The 17,768-nt window shown below is 38.9% G+C and overlaps 1 long non-coding RNA gene across 2 annotated transcripts; it reads left to right on the forward strand.

Annotated features, from left to right (window-relative positions):
• Positions 1-1,306: 1,306 nt before the first annotated feature.
• Positions 1,307-2,989, forward strand: LOC149228758 (uncharacterized). Of its 2 annotated transcripts, XR_016247242.1 has the most exons (4): positions 1,307-1,617; positions 1,726-1,855; positions 2,513-2,557; positions 2,646-2,989. It is a non-coding gene; the product is annotated as an uncharacterized LOC149228758 (long non-coding RNA). The 2 variants fall into 2 exon arrangements; XR_016247241.1 differs by lacking the exon at positions 1,726-1,855 and having other exon boundaries at positions 1,313-1,617.
• The last annotated feature ends 14,779 nt before the right edge of the window (positions 2,990-17,768 follow it).

Below are 17,768 nucleotides of genomic sequence, written 5' to 3' on the forward strand. Positions count from 1 at the left end.
AGAAGAAAAAATTGGCTAAGTAATAGAGATTGTCATTGGATTTCTTCTTGATGCCCGTGACACTTGCAGAAATGTCACAGTCTTGCTTCTTATTGACTGCAAAAATCACCTATGGCTTGTTGTGATGTGCTCGTGACACTGTCTATAGTAGGTGAAAAGTAAAATCACGGGCATTACCAACAACTTACCCAAGGTATTTGGAATTAATGTGGCGTATGGTTTGATCGGGTCTTCAATCATGGTGGAAAGCATTGAATTGTATCATTATAATGAACCTCCTCTAATACATCCATATTTTTATTTTTATTTCGAAATAACTAACTATTTAGAATGAATATTTTACTTCTAATACTTTCTTCTTCCCATGTAATCATACTTTAATAATCACATGATTGCACATTTACAATGATTAGGTGAAAAGGGTCTACATTACTAACTTGTTACTTAATCACAAGATCTTATCCTCCAATATCTTGTGTTGTTTCTATTATTTTACTTTCCTATTTACATCCCCAAGATCAAAAATACTAGTAATTTTGTTTAGTATGTTTAATATAACACACCAAGGAATTCTTTCTTCTGATATAATTGATCTAATTTTTTAAACCCTAGATCCAATAAGTTTTCATTCCACATACATTCTGCTTCTAATGTCTTTTTATACTATATATGCTCTTAAGTTCTTTTTTCTCCTTGTCTTTCATATGGTGGAACATTAAAATTTAACTATAATTACTTCAAACACTCTTAGACTTCCAAATGGTATTCAATCTTGTTGTTTTAATTCTATTCATCATTCACTAATGCACATTGTATTAATATAATTCTTATTGTACTTTGTTATACCTCTATTATTAAAAAATATGTTTTTATTTCTATAACACACACATACACACTTATGCACATATATATACACACTAATGCACATTGTATTAATATAATGCTTATTGTACCTTGTTATACCTCTATTATTACAAAATATGTTTTTATTTCTATAACACATATATGTGTTTATATATATATATTTCGCTCTCCTTATCCTCTGTCATGGTTTACAACAAATTGTTAACATACTACTAACATTATACATGACCTTTTTTGTCTAGCACATGTTCGAACATATTAATTTATGTTAACCATATTGAAGGCAAGTTATACATCTGTATTTCCAAAGTTTATTTATATTTGAAATAGACTTAGGTTACCAACTCTATGTGGTATAATTCATTGTGAACTTTCTAGGTTGTTCATGAGTCAACAACATATGAATATGCTTCCATCTGTTGCCTTGGTGCGACAACACGGTAACAACGCTAACCCTAATTTCAACGAACAATGATGTGCCTTGACAAATCCACGACTATCATTGATTAGGGTTATTGTAGTTTCAACTTTCAATGACTACCTTGTTGTCGTCATTTCTGTGAATTCATTCATTCATTTTGTGGCTTTCAAACAGAGCTTTGTAGCTCTATGACTGCCTTTGCATTCACAGTTTAATATTTGACATTTATCATGCCGTAGTCGATTCTAGAGATTCATTGATCTTGCCCTAAGGTTTCAAACTCTGATATTTGCTTACAGAGATGGTTTTATACATCGAGGGTTTCTCTTAAGGTATTTTTTCTTTGAGTACGGTTTCTCTATTTATTATTTTAAGAATGAATGTCATCTTATCTCCTCTATAAATAGACTTACAATCTATTATTCTTATCTTGTTTCCAGGGAAACTACTAGTCTTAGGGTTAATATTTTGATTTTGACTCCCTCTTAAATCTCTTCGTTGTTTGGTCTACTATAATGTGTCAGTGATTAGGGGTGACTATGCATTTATAATTTCACCCTTTTTCTTGAGGTATGAGAATGCAAACCAATCCTTAATTTTTTTTATATCATTTTCTTGTTTCGATTGTGTACATGCATCAATTACTAAGTTACAAACCTCTGTCACAAGGTTATATATGCTTTCATAGCCTTTATATATTATGAAGCTTAGGGATTTTTTTGTGAATTGATTTGTTTATTTGAACTTACAACTCCTAGAAGAATTCCTTCCTAATTCCGGCACATGTTATGGGTTTATCCTGTATCTTCTTTTCGTCAGTCCATTTGTAGAATATAAAGTTGTTTACAGTTGCAACTAGTTTCTTAATTAAAAACCGTAACTTCCTATGAACTATTGGTATATTTACAAGTCGGTTTGTAAAACCCTATTAAATCATTCATATAATAGTTTTATAATATAACCGTGACCTTGTTTACAATTTAGCAACATTATGATGAATTTGGGTTTTTTTTCCATCATTAGGGTTTTTAATTCCTTTATGGCTTTTTTATTTTTATTTTTTTTCGTGAGGAATAAATAGTGTCATTTGTCTTTAGAATGCACTCATTCTTTTCTTCATAATTTCATTGTATAGGAATTTTATATAAGGTTTTTAAACCTGATTTCTTTTCTTTTATACTGTAATAGTATATTTATCATTTGCTAAAATAATGTTTCCTGTTGCAGAGGGTTATCAAAAGGGCACAAATATTAAGCCCAACTATAAATATTGTACGATTTTTCCTCCTTAATTTTATGATATGCATCATTTTTATTTATAATTATTAACACAAATTTTCTTCCTTCCACATATGGGCAGGTAATTCTTTTACCAGACTTCCAAATATTTTTCCTTCGATGTTTCTAGCTTGGGCTTCTCAAGAACCTCAACGATTTATAGAACATTCAGTTGTCTTACCAGGTCGGATGTTCCTGTACCCTCGGCTCCATGTCTACTTGCACGTGACTCGTGAGCTCGAGACAAATACGAGTCTTTCTACAGTATATTCTCAATCTTTTAGGTGATATTGTTAATTCCCACTTCCTTACTGGAAGATTTAAACCTACAGGCTTCTATCCCTAAATTATGAAATGTAATTTTGAGGGTATTTTACAACCCAAAACTATTTTCAATTGAAATTTACGGATGTCATTTTCGACCTACCCTGCCATTATGGTATTTTTTCTTCTTAATAATATACATAGGATGTTTATGTATCTCAATTTTTGTGGTTGTATCGATATCTTCCATATGATTATACCTTAAAGTTCTTTATACATTGGTTGTGATTTTTCCTAGACTTATGTGTAAGTTTTAATTACTCAGTCTTTTTCTTGAGGGCCTATTATTTTATTTATTTCTCTGGATTACTACGAGTCTTTAAACGAATCTTACTTATGATTATTATATATATATATATAGCTTTTGTTCTTAGATCTGGATTCTTTCAAGTCTGAGTAATGCTAATTCTACAGTAATGTTTTCAATATACTAATATTGTATATGTTGAAAATGTAACTAGTTTGGGTCTTCATAATTTTTGTATTCATTTCAATATGTATCCTGTGTAACTAACAAAAGAAGGAAAGAAAAAGATATTATTCTGAAGCATGGGTTCCATGCGCATATTAATGGCTTTCTAGGTAAAAGCATGTTCTTCATGATTATATGGTTTGTTAGGTCTTAGGATTTATTGTTATGAGTCAAAGGAGTCAACATCATGTTTATAAGACCCTTCTAGGAAAAATGTAATTGGAAAAAGAATTTATTTTGTGTCTAGAAAGTCCTTGAAACTCTAAAATTACAAGTCAGCCCTGACATTTGCAAGTCCTAAAGGAGGGAATTCAACCCCTTGGAAAGGATATATAAAGAAGTAGTTCAACCTCATTTAGCACTCACTCACTCGAGAAGTTTGATCTCAAGGAAAAAGTTTGATCTATAGCTGGAAGACAAGGAGAAAAGACGAGCGTAGGTCTAGAAGAGGAAAGAAGGACGAAAAACTTGTTTTTGGGCTATCTCTCTCCCACACGTGCGAAAGTATATGGTTTTTGTAACTACAAAAGAGGCTGAAATTGCAGATCCAAGTTGCAGTAGGATGAAGTGTAGTCTCTTGTTGTTGAAAAGATGCATTACCATAAAGCTACCTCATTGACCTTGGTTGGAGTTATTTTTCTCAAGGAAGGTCTCTAAAGGAGGTTGTGTTAGGGTTTCTGAAGCAGTTTCAAGGGCTGAAGTTGCAGGACAAAGAAACAATATTGAAGTTTGGAGGTCGAAGTAGCAGGTTGAAGCTGGTTGGTGCATAATCAAAGGAACGACATGTTGGAAGGGATGACTTGGCACTTGGAGAAGGACTTGGTCTAGAATTAGGTATTTTTGTCTCATTGGAAGCAGATTCTATAAGAATATAATAGTTTACCAGGTTTTCGCCTTGGAGGGTTTTCCTTGGTCGAGAGACTAATTTATGTGTCCTTTATTATTATTGTTTCGTTCTTGATATTTGATTGATGAAAAGATCTGACTAAAGAAGACAAGAAGATTAAATAAGTTCATAAACAAATATTAAGGTTAAGGAAAATTGATATAATACGCTGCCACTTTGAATTTTCCAACATGGTATCAGAGCTAAGGTGAACTAGAAGGTTGCTGGAAGGACACAAGAAAATAAGTAGAAGGCTTGTTAAAGAATGGTTTGCTTGTCAAGAAGGATCATTTGTCGAATAACTACAGATCTTGAAGGTGGGTTTCTACATTGAAGAAGATAAAGGTTACATCAAGCTCTCATCAAAGGAATGCTTGAGAGGAAGACTACAAGGAAGGTTGTCTCTTGAAAGGAGGAGATCTATATAAGGCTCATTGAAAGGCATATTTGAAGGAAGCATAAAAAATGGATCTCAGTATCATCTTTAAGGAAAGTTTTGGTTGGAAGAATCCTAGGAGGCATCTTTCAAGGACATTATTGAGGGTTCTTCAAATATTTTGAAGGCATCAAGAAAGATGAAGAAATCATCAAGGAAGAGGAGAATATTGGTTATCGAGTAAGTATCATATAAGTATCATATTTTTACTCTATGTTTTAATCAAGTGGTCATATGGGTTCTTTCTGCAAGGAGATCAATAAGCTCATTGGAGCATCAAATTACATAGTATGGAAGAAAAGGATTAACCTAGCACTAATAGAGCATTAGGTAATGGAATATGTAACTGGAGAAATCACTGAACCTAGCAAAGGCATGACTCAAGATCTAGAAAAGAATAAGAAAGGGGAAGTAAGGGCACAAAATATCATAGTTGAATCAATCAAAGATCCTCTTGTTCCATTTGTTGCAAATTTGAAAACATCCAAGTCTATATATGATAAGATATTGAACTTGTACTCTATAAGTACATCAGGACAAAAGATGTCTTTGCAAAATAATCTATAAAAAATGAAGAATTCAAAGGATGGGGAAATGGTATCCTTTTTAATGAGGAACTCTCAATTAAGAGATCACTTGCAAGGTCTAGGGGAGACTATCTCTAACTCGGAAATGACCATCTGTGTACTAAATGTATTTCCACTAGAATGGAGCAACTTTGCAACCAACATCTACTCCAAGAAAGATTCAACTCCATTTGAGGAGTTGTGGGCATAATGAATTTTGGAAGAATTTGGTATTTAGGTGAAAGATGACAATGGAGCAGATGAACAATCTCAATATTTTCTAGCTCGAATCAAAAAGATTAAGTATGGGAAGTTTGGAAAGTCCGAGAAGGAAGATATGTCCAAGGTTCAATTCTTGAAGTGCAACGAGTATGGAAATTATAAGAGGGATTGTATTATCTTAAAAAACAACAAGAGAAAGGAAATAAGTGAGGATACACAGCCGAGGAAATAGGTGAATCTGAAGAAAGAAGAAGTGAAATATCTCTTCTATTAGAGGAGGCATCTTGTTTGTCAAGTTCTTTGTAAAAATTGGCCTTTCCTTTAGAAGAGTATGCATTATTGTTTACTTTAGGAAAACAATTTTTTTTAGAGTAGCATCATAAGGAGAAGCATGTGATAGTAGCATATGAAGGGTCAAGTTGGTTAGGTTGAATTTGTAGAAATAATCTAGGAGATAGATAGAACATTTTCATGTTGTTCATCCAGTCATTATCTAACATTATGTTAGCAGCAATCATCTTTCTTTGATGGATTATTATGATCTTGAAAGAACCATCATTTTGGAAGGTTCTTGGGAGAAGCATTATGACCAGATTAGTATAGATTCCATTTATTGTGGGAACAATACTTTTTAAGGGATGAAGGAATGCAATGGGTCATGTTGTAGACTCATTATGAGATATACATAGCTAGATGATGGAATAAGAAGCATGGGAATACACATTGGAAGTGACTCTTGTATAATATTCATATGGATATAATCTTGTAACATGTTTAGTTTGATTATATGCATTTTGAAAAGAAGATTTTGACTTAATTAAGGATGTATAAAAGATTGAGACTTTATCTAGAATATGTAAAATAATGATTAACATCTAGTATGATCTCGAGAAAAAAAAGTTCAAACTTGGTAATCAAGTTCGATCCTTGGGCACTTTGGCGCATGAAAGAATATTCAAGTGGAGATGCACCATGAGGATGTTCATGGAACAAGAAGGTCATCATAATGAGTTAAGTTTGATTTTCATTATTGTTGATTATCTAGTTAACATATTACTTTTCTACCTAGAAGAATGTTGCAAAAATACATGATGATAGTTGAGGAAAGTTTAATTTTATGGATAATATTGAAGAAATATGAATATTTGGTACCTAACATTTGTGAAGTCAAGATGTGCTTATCTTGGGATTAAAAGGTAGCAGTGTGAGAAGATAACCCAAAGGTCAAAAGGAAGATCACTTTCATGGAAAAACTTGAAGCTTGGGAAGGCTTAATACAATGCATTCATATATGATGATGAAGATGGAAGTGATGAATAAGAAGAATGACCTAGAACCTATCACAAGATTGAAGAATGAAGATGGATCCATGATACCTTGAAAGGGAGCAAGCTTGATACGATGAGATGGGGAGAAAAGAGGGAGCCAAGCAGCTATGAAGAAATGGTAGATGATACTCTTATGAAGACAAGCTATAAGGTTTGTGGTGTTGAGATTGTGGTGTTGACTTCCCAAATAGAAAGGAAGTATGGATCTCCTATAGTTTTGAGAGGGAGTAAAAGGAGTCTCCTTAAATAGGAACAATGCTCTATTCTTAAGTTAAAAAGCGAATAGGAATATACTCTCTGGTTGAAAGGGAGTGATCTTGGACATCGAATGTGCATTCTATTCTTCAGGTTTTGGAGAGAGACTGGTGGAGGATTGGATAAACAAATGTGTTTTCCTTGAGTATAAAGCATCCAAGAAATGAAAGGGACTAACACTCTTTGGGGATGGGACAAGTATCCAAGATAAGAGTAATCGAAGATGACCGGTATTCTTTAACGACTCAGGACTAGAGATCCAAGATAAGAATAGTCCTAAAAGTACATACCTTGTGAACATCCATATGGGTATGTGCCTTGACGAGGTAGTGTGGTATCACACATAAAGCCTCCCAACATAACGCTCTTGAATGAAATAAGAGCTTGTCTAGTTAGGCCTCAGAGATAATGTTGGTCATAATGATTATTCTTACATTATGGGTTATCAATCCGACTCTTCTTATGTGAACTCTTTCATTTGAGAATGATGTTGTACTAGTTGTACAATTATGAATACCTCTGTAGTTAAGAGGGAGTGTTGCAAATGTAACTAGTTTCAGTCTTCTTAATAATTTTACTCATTTCAATATGTATCCTATGTAACAAACAAAAGAAGAAAGGAAAAATATATTATTTTAAAGCATGGGTTTCATGCTCATTATTGATGGTATTCTAGGTAAAAGCATGTTCTTCATGCTTCTAAGGCTTTTTAGGCCTTAGGATTTATTGTCATGAGTCAAACGAGACAACATCATGTTTATAATACATGTCTAGATAATTTAATTGGAAAAATAATTTATTTTGAATCTAGAAAGTTTTGGAAACTTCAAAAGTGCAAGTCAGCCCTAACAGTCACAGGTCGTCCTAAAGGAAGGAATTCGACCCCTTGGAAAGGCTATATGAAGAAGCAGTTCAACCTCATTTAGCACTAACTCACTAAATAAGTTTGATATCAAGGAAAAGTTCGATCTAGAGCTGGAAGACAAAGAGACAAGAAGAACAAAGGTCTAGAAGAAGAAAGAAGGATGAAAATTTTGTTTTTAGGCTATCTCTCTCCAACACGTGCGAAAGTATAGGGTTTTTGTAGCTACAAAAGAGGCAAAAATTGCAGATCCAAGTTACATTAGGATGAAGTGCAGTCTCTTGTTGCTAGAAGGAAGTATTACCCTAAAGTTACCTCATTTACCTTGGTCAGAGCTATTTTTCTCAAGGAAGGTCTCTAGAGGAGGTTTTGTTAGGGTGTTTGAAGCAATTTCAAGGGTTGAAGTTGCAAGTTGAAGAAGCAGTATTGAAGCTAGGAGGTCAAAGTTGCAAGTTGAAGTTGGTTGGTGCATAATCAAAGGAAGGACTCATTGGAAGGGCTAAATTGGTAATTGGAGAAGGACTTGGTCTAGGATTGGGTCTTTGTTATCTCATTGGAAGTAGATTCTATAAGAAGATAAGAGTTTACAGGATTTTCCCCTTAGAGGGTTTTTTCCCTAGCTGAGATCCTAATTTGTGTCCTCTACTGTTATTGTTTCGTTCTTGATATTTATTTAATGAAAAGATCTAACTAAACAAGACAAGAAGATTAACTAAGTTCACAAGAAAATATTAAGGTTAATGAAAATTGATATAATAAGATGCCATACATATACATATACATATATATATATATATATATATATATATATATATATATATATATATATATATATATATATATATATATATATATATCGATTATTTCATAAGCCTTACATTACACCAATATTTAACTAGCTAAATTTCAACTACTTGTATTTGCATATATGGGCACACTTTAAAAACTAGACTAGTTTTCATTCAAATACATAATTACTTTTGCATGTAAATTACTATACTTCCATGCATGAAATGTACAAAAAAAAAAGTAATTTCCTTCACACTAACTACTACTGTAATTTTTTGTATAAATATTTAAGCCATAACCACTATTGTAATTTTTTGTACAAGCATATAAAATGAAGCATGTCAACAAGTAACAAAAAATTATATAGTTTCAAATCATTAAGAAAAGCATCCATATGATAGAATTTCAGGGTACTGATTTGATAGTGTAAGTATGGAATTAATATAGGAGCTCACAAGCTTCACCCAACCATTGAAACTTTGACCTCCAAAGCATCCCCCCCGAGCACAGGTCTACAGGTTCTATTTTTTGTTTGTTTTTCTTTTTTCTTTCTCTTGCCTAGTTTAACACTACGTACTCTATTCCAACAAGAATACAAAAATAAAATTACCCCTTTCCAATAATTTGGTAGTTGGTAACTGTTGGCTTGAGGGGGCCTGACCTAGGTTCAACGTTAATTAGCCAAACAAATCCCTACACTACTGGCCCTTTCAGCATCAGCCCACGGAGCGCGGACCAAAGTCTCACCTGAAGCAGTATGGGGGGATGCTGGAACCAAGTTTCCGCACCCTGAGATGGTTGTGATGTCGTTTGATTTCTTCTATCCCTGCCTTCGTGCAGGTGATCTTGCTCTAGGGCTTGTAAGACAAACCCTCTATTCCAGCTTTCAATACCTTCGCGAAAGTATATGATCGACCTTTGTGCAGCCCTAACCTGTGGCTCAGGTACTTTTGCGCTGTTATGGCAACGCGCCATGCAGATTCCTCAATTACCCTAAGTGATTTGCTTATCTTTCCGAATACTTAAAGTTATCACCGTGTAATCAGATATTTGTAATTGCGTTTAATTATTCAATGTAATTGCATTCATTTGTGCATCATATAAGCATAATAAAGGAAATTCATACATAATATATTCAAACCCATCAATAGAATAAAGACATAAAAATTGCAGAATAACTCCTTTTATTAATATCTCCTAAGTGTTTATAGACTCTGTCCACCCTGCGCACATAGTTGCAAGGGTCCGCGCACTCAGCTGCGGACTTTGACCCCAGGCCTCTGCGCACTCAGTTGCAGAGCCTCTACCTACGCTACAACCCAAGACTTAGATTTCTTGCTCTAAGGCTATGACTCTCTTAATTCTTGTGTCTCCCAAACTACTTAGAGCTTAGATCTTTTTATATAATCCCATGGGTAGATCTCTGAAAGCCGAATTTACTTTACAAAACTTAAGGGTGGACTACCCTTTATGATACATAACACCTTCATGCTCCGTGACCACAAAATGCGGGGTCTCTACAATAATATTACAAAAATTGACTTAAACATGGGCTTTTAGCCCCAAAACTGCCCTTGGGGGATCCCGCTCCCAACTGGCCCCCAACACAAACATCATGACTCACCCTTGAGTCACTTGGTAGGCGTGGAGATCTTTGTTCGAAGCTTGTCTAGCTCAACCTTGATGACTGCAATTTCGGTCGTGCACTGAGCTGCTGCTTGCTTCACATCTTTAACTGTTTTCTCAGTTACTGCCCCTGCGCTGTCAGCCTGAAGCTATTGTTGTGTCTCTTGCAGAGTCGCAAGCTTTCCTTCAATGTATCCTGTGACTGCATAAGCTTCCTCCAGCCATGGCTTTAGTCGTGCCTTCAGCACTGCTTCCTTGTGCAGTGTTGCGTCCACCTATTCCTTTAGTTGCTTGGCTTCCTGCAGCTTGGCTAACATTTGTGTCAGCGCGACAGTTCACGCTGTGCCCTTAATTTCATCATAGCGTTGTTGGAGTTCGCGCGCTTCTGTCTCTAGACTCTGGATGTTTGGGTCCTCTTGCAAGCTGGTCAGGACCTCAAACGTTTGTTCGAACAACTGTGTGCAGTATGCTACTACACTCTCCACTGTCATGACTTCTTCTGTGATAGCGGTCACCCACTGTTCCTTTACCTCTCGTGGTGTTGAAGGTTGGGCCCTCAATTGGAGCTCTGTAATTTGTAGGTTCAGCTCGAATTGAACCCATGTGATCTTCGTCCGAGTGTCGCGCACCCCTGTGGCCAATTTGTAGATGCGGACCTTGACTGGATCCTCCCCCGGAATGGCCAACTCTGGGACCATTCTGTATGCTTCCTCCACGACCTGTAGGATCTTCTTGCTTTAGTTGGTCACCTCAGCCTCAGCGGTGATGGCATCATTACTTTGCAGGGCCATATGCTCATTGTTTATCTTCTGTTCACTAATCACCTGGAGGGTGCAGTGCTCACGGGCCCTCATCTCTGCAATGACTCCATCCTATAAGAGGTGGAGTGCTTCGCGTGGGATCAATACCAGGTTCAATCCCACTCCCCTCAAGGCACTGACAGTGGGCCTGTCAGCCTCATTTTCTGTTGTCAGTGCTCCATCTGGCAACACTAGCGCACTCGAAGCTTTCGTGCACAGCATATCAACAGCCTCTGATGTGCCGATGGCCAAGCTGGTAGACACTGTACCAACTTGCAATGCGCGGACTGCAACTCCTGCAGTCCAGTCTGGATGGCCCTTAGGATGATCTGCTGCTTCTTTTTGAATTGCTGCAGGGCCTTCGCAGTGAAATCTCAGACTGTGTCACTGATGTCATATAAGCCCCCCTCCATCAATGTGATAGGGTCTAGTGAGGTTTTGGTTGCCTTGGATTTCTTTCTGGACCCTCCCTTCTCAGACTCTCTCAGACACTTAATGCGGGCGGACATCTCCTAAGGGTTCGCGACGTGCTACTCTGTGTCCTCCTTTTCGCTCTCAGGTGAAGGCAATAGTGCGCCTTTGTCATAGCCCTGCTTTGCGCCACCTATCTATTTTCTTGCCTCCTTTCCTGTTTGTTCTACCTGGGCCTTCTCAGCGACCTCCTTCTTCCTCTTTTCAACCAACTGTGCCATCTTCAACTTGGCCTCTTCCTTCTTCTTTTGTGCAGTGGACTTGCTTCCACCCACTGCCAAGTCCATGGTGGTGCACCACTCCACCGGCCATTTATCCAACACTGCATTGATGGCATCATTTGTGGCTAGGTACGAAATATCGTGCCACTTTTGCGCAGGGTCCTTCTGCGCCTTGATTGAAATCCAATGGAAATCAGCCTTAAACTCGGCATAGCTCTGTAGGTTAGCATATACCGTGGGTGACAATCACGGCTTGTGATTGATAGCCATCCTGATATTCATTTCCATCAAGATCCAGAAGATCTTGCTATCCCAAACGCACTCCATGTCCTTGGTCACCCATAGCGAAGTGTACTTTGCTGCTTTAGGAAGGTTTGGCACAACCGAGGAGAATTGGCTCTCCTCTAGTAGCTCCCATGCTACGATCATGATTGATAGCAAGAGCCACGTATAGTGGAAGGTCTTGCTTTGCTCTTGCGCTTCCTGGCAATTCGCCAGGAACTATCTGCAAAGGTAGTCTGATGAGTTAAACTGGACTCCTTTCTCACACTATTGTGCAAGCACGACGACATGCGTCGGCACCTCGTTGGAACAACACTTCCGCATCACCTTCCCTACAAGGATCTACATTGCCACCTTCACAACAGGGTCGCAGATGCTAGAGATAGCATACCCACACAACTTTTTCACCAGTTTGAACTTCTCTTTCATTGATTCTATGAATGCTTGCTCACCACCCTTGCTGCAAAATATCATAACTGTATTTTCACCTGTATACGGTAGGCACATTATTCTCTGAATCAACATTTCAGTGATGGGTATTGGCTCCTACAACCACAGACACCCATCATGCACCAAGCACAGCAGCTACTTGATGATCAAAACTGTCATGGGGGTGCGGTTATAGTGCGACACCCAGAGTGGGTTGAGTAATCCTTCCTTCTCTACTCCTCTGAGCCACTTTCATGGCTCCAGTGCAGTCATCCCCATATTTGTGTCTATGATGTGGCACATCAACTGTTCGGTCACCAAGTGCGGGAACTTCTCATGGTCTGCTAAGTCCCAGTCTTCGAGCTTCCGAAATGGCACCCATGCCAAACGCGAACTGTCAAAAGTGATTTCATTTGGTAGTAGAGGGGTTTGCAAGGGAGTCTTACTTTCATCAATGTCCTTTGGGACCTTGGACTTAGGCTTACATAGAGGGACATACTCTGACAATCGTGTGATAGGGTCCACACCTTAGGCTTCAGCCTCCTCTATTTCCACTGACACATCCTCATCATCCTTGGGGATGTCTTTGATATCCTCCTCTTTTGTCTCTAGGTTTATGGCCTTGCCTTTCTCCTGGGCAGTGGGCTTTGGTGGGTTTTTTCTTGGAAACGCACACACCAATATGGTAGGCTGCTTTCCCTTCTTGTCTTTCATGGTCTCCTTGGTTGGGGTTGGCTACAGTCTCAACATTCTCGGGGATTTAGGGACTTCCACCAATACTTCGGCCACTTCCGAGGACAACTACTTCGGTCTTTCTCTCCATTTCTAGTGTCGAATCCTTTACTACTTGTTGTGTATTGATAACTTTTGGGGGCACTGACATGATCTTTCACAAGAATTCCTATGTATCCATTGGAAAAGTCACAAATACCTTAGAAACTATCAGAAGCTCGTATTGCTCACGATTCATAGGCACTTCAGAGCTCAACTACTGAATACTCAAAATTCCAAGTGTTTTTCGCCGGACAACCACTTGTAATTTATAGGGCATTTTGAATTCAAATCCTACCATTCCTGCCAAAATCGGTTCATTAATTTTGTATTAGTGATATATTTTCAAGGATCTAATCCATAAATTTCATCTTAAATGCCGGCTGCCCTCTCCATTTGGCCTCACTTCTGCCGTCTTTTCATGAACAGTGACTTTAATGGTCACTTTCAAGCCAACCTGTGCGATTTCTCCCCAGGTAGCGCAACTCCCTCTGCGCTGTTGTGGACCTGCTGACACGTCCTCACTCCGCAAAATCTTCCAATTGTGCAGCTCTCCAATCTGAGCGGTGTAGTTTATAGTCCCGCGCCTCCTTTCAGCTGCCTGGAGCGCTAATACTGTGTTACTTTCATTTAGTCACATGTCCAAAATATCAGTGTATGGCTTCAAGTGACTGCCATTCACCTTTCCTGGGAAGGGTTCTCCATTTAATTTGACCATCTGTACCACTCCTCCGTCTGTAATCTCCTTAAATGTGTGCAGCTTGATGTGTCGATCATGTCATGCCTTTTCGCACTGCTTTTGGACCTGCTAGTGAAATCCAACCAAAAATCTTTCTTTTTCAAGCTCATCCAGCTGCGTGAGCCTCTCCTCCAGGGCTCTGCGATCCATCATACCTGTGAGCGCTGCTATGCGCAAACTAGGTACGATGTATTCCATAGGCATTACTGCTTCCACACCATAGATGAACCTAAAAGGGGTTTGTCCAATCAACTTGTTGCATGTCATCTGATAAGCCCACAGTACTGCGGGTAAGCATAGGTCCCAATCACTTTGCTAAGCATTGCAAACCTTGGTCAGCACATTTTAGAGCACTTTGTTGAATGCCTCCACTGTCCCATTAGCCTGTGGGTGATAAGGTGTGCTCTTCTGGTGATATACCTGAAATTCCTCCGTTAGTGCGTTGATCGTCTCATTCAGGAAGTGTGAACCAAGATCACTCATCAGGATTTTCGGACATCCAAATCGTGTCAGTACATGCTCAAATAGGAACTTCACGGCAGTCGCACCCGTGCAATCCTTCACTAGCCGCGCTTCTGCCCAATGAGTCAAATACTCCATCACAGTGATAATGTACCTTGCTCATGTCTTCCCTTGTAGCTGAATGGGTCCTACAAATTATATCGCCCACTTCTCAAAGGGTTGCAACGTCATTGTGGATTCAAAGGCATTTCATCCCTTCGCGATGGCCTGCCCATTCTTTGACATACATCACATGTCTTGTAATATGATTTTGAATCCTGATGAATGGGTGGCCACCACAACCCTGCGTGTAGAATCTTCTATGCAGTTTCTCTCCCTGCATAATGTCCTCCCGCAGCGCCCCCATGAGCATCCACGAGGATTCTGCTTTGTTTGAACTCAAGTACATACTGCTGCAATATCTCATCACTCCCCATCTTGTATAGATTCCTAGCAATGACAGAGAAATCTATCACGCGCAACACTAATTCCTTCTTTTGCTAGATAGAGTATCCTTTCGATGTAGTTCCTATTGTTAGGAAGTGTATTATATCCTCAAAATGACCATCTGCGACACGAACTACAAATAGGTACGCGTCACGCAATCATTCTTCCAAGTTAGTAGGTTCCTCCCCAGTTTCAAGGCACGACAGATGGTCTGGTCCCTTGTTCAATCGTCCAGGCTTCACAATAACTTCGAAATTATACTCTTGGAATAATAAGAGCCATCTTTAGATTCACTTCCCCAACACAGGCTTATTGACCAGGTACTTCAGTGCGGAGTGATCTGTATACATCTTAAAATTGCCTCATAGCAAGTAGTGCCTATACTTCTGGAGTGCATACACCATAGCTAGCCCCTCATGCTTAGTGGTAGAATAGTTCTTCTCTGCTTTGGATAATCTACGGCTTGTGAATGTGATAGGATGGTCCAAGCCTTCTCCACCAACCTATGTCAGTACTGCTCCTAGCGCTATACATGACACGTCGACATGTACATGAAACTCTTTCTTCCAGTCTGGGAAGACTAGAATTAGCGTGGTAACCATCTTTTCTTTCAATATATCCAAGCTCTTCTTACAGTCATCGTTCCAGTAGAACGTGACATCCTTCTTCAACAATTTCTCCATAGGCACGATGATCTGGGCATAACCTTTTATAAAAATTTTGTAACATCTCATATGTCCCAGAGTAGCGCACAGTTGTTTCACACTCCTCGGCACTTCCAATTTCAATATCACCACGATCTTCACGAGATCTACCATCAGTCCTTGTCTGCAAACCACATGCCCCATCAGGTTTCCAAAAGGAACACAAAACATACAATTCTTGAGATTGAGCGCAATCTGGTATCTTCGACAGGTATGCAGCATCAGGCGCAAGCTTGCTACATGGCACTTAACTAGCCCAAAAATACAGTCCAGTCATCAAAATATACCTCTAGGAACTTATGAATAAATTCCTTGAATGCCACAACAATCATGTGCGAAAATATTGCAAGCGCATTCTTCAATCCAAAAGGCATTACAGTGTATTGAAAACAACCCACTTAGTTGTGAAGGTTGTCTTGCTCCTATCCTCTAGCGCGATTTTGATTTGGTGATACCCAGAGAACCCATCAGTAAAGGAATATGCTTCCTGGCTGCCTACATTGTCCAATACTTCATCAATGAATGGAGTCGGGAGAGGATCATGCACACAAACGTCATTCGGTTTTCTAAGATCCATGCATATCCTTATCTCGTCCTTCTGCTTCTCTTGCACCACCATTGGGCTTACCCAATTAGGTTCTTCCACAGGCTTAAGGATACCTGCCATGATCATCTTTTCTAGCTCCAAGCAGACCTTTTCTTTATATTTCGGGTTGAGACGGTAAGGCCTTTGCTTAACTGGTTTCGTCACGGGCTTTAGCGTGATATTCATCATTCCTAGGTCCCCGATTATTCCTTTAAGATTATTAAACTTGGTAGGGAATAAGTCCTGGTATTCACAGAGCAATTCAACAACCTTATCCACCGTCACGTCATCCCAATAGTCTCCAATCTTCACGAATTTGGGTTATGCCTCCGTACCAATGTTCACTTGTTTCAGATGGTCAAACTGAAGCCGTCAACAAATGTCTAGAAACCTACCTTAGGTGTTTCACTTCAGAAAAGCAACACCTTTGGGTACAGTGGTTACCTCTGGCTGAATGGTGGTATAACACCAACTATCATGCCACCACCAAAATGACTCCGTATGAAGCAGTATATGGTCAACTTCCGCCTTCCCCTACTTCTTATCTCAAGGGGTGCTCCAAAGTACAAGCAGTGGATCAACTCCTACAACACCGCGCAACCATGCTCGCCCATCTTAGAGAGAATCTTCATCAAGCTCAGAACCGCATGAAGCAATAGGTAGACCAGCATCGCTCAGAGTGCCAATTTCAAGAAGGGGATTAGGTCTTTTTGAGGCTACAACCATATAAGCAAACATCACTCAAAGACAAGGGTTGTCAGAAGCTATCTCCAAAATTCTACGGACCATACCAAGTACTTCAGCGCATTGGAGAAGTGGCTTACAAGTTGGCTTTGCCACCTACTGCAAAAATCCATCCAGTTTTCCATGTATCGTGCCTCAAGAAAGTGATCGGGAACGATTGCCGAGTTCAAACCAGTCTACCTGAATTGGACGAAGAAGGGTCAATCTGGCTTCAACCCGAACAGGTTCTAGACACAAGAGACAAACAGCTGCGCGGCCGCATGATTAAGGAAGTCCTCGTCAAATGGAAAGACACCTCTCCGGAAGATGCAACTTGGGAACCAACCACTATTCTTCAGCAGTTTCCGCAGCTTCAGCCTTGAGGACAAGGCTAGTCTTAAGGGGGAGGGCATGTTAGGGTCCCACCCTAACCCCCTTATTTATGTCATGGGATCACGTCATAGTCAAGAGTCAATAAAGCCCATATTAATATTTGTAAGTGGTTAACCCGCAATTAATGACGGGACCACAGTTAGTTGCAAATGGGCCGTAGTATTAAATAGATGGTATTAATAAAACCCACGGTATTGGCCCATGGTATTGCATGTATGAGTCATATATAAAGGATAGAGACTCCCTGCGAGGAGTATCGTGTCTTATTTTTTAATCGAGCTCTGCTCTATTGGAGGTTGCCCCCTTGAAGAGGCAAGTGAACATTACTCTCTGAATAATAAAATCATTGCTATTCTGTGTTCTGGGTATCTT

This window comes from Pinus tabuliformis, chromosome J (assembly GCF_031772625.1).
Source record: "Pinus tabuliformis cultivar Carrire ecotype Pingquan chromosome J, CPIR1, whole genome shotgun sequence".
Classification (NCBI taxonomy): domain Eukaryota; kingdom Viridiplantae; phylum Streptophyta; class Pinopsida; order Pinales; family Pinaceae; genus Pinus; species Pinus tabuliformis.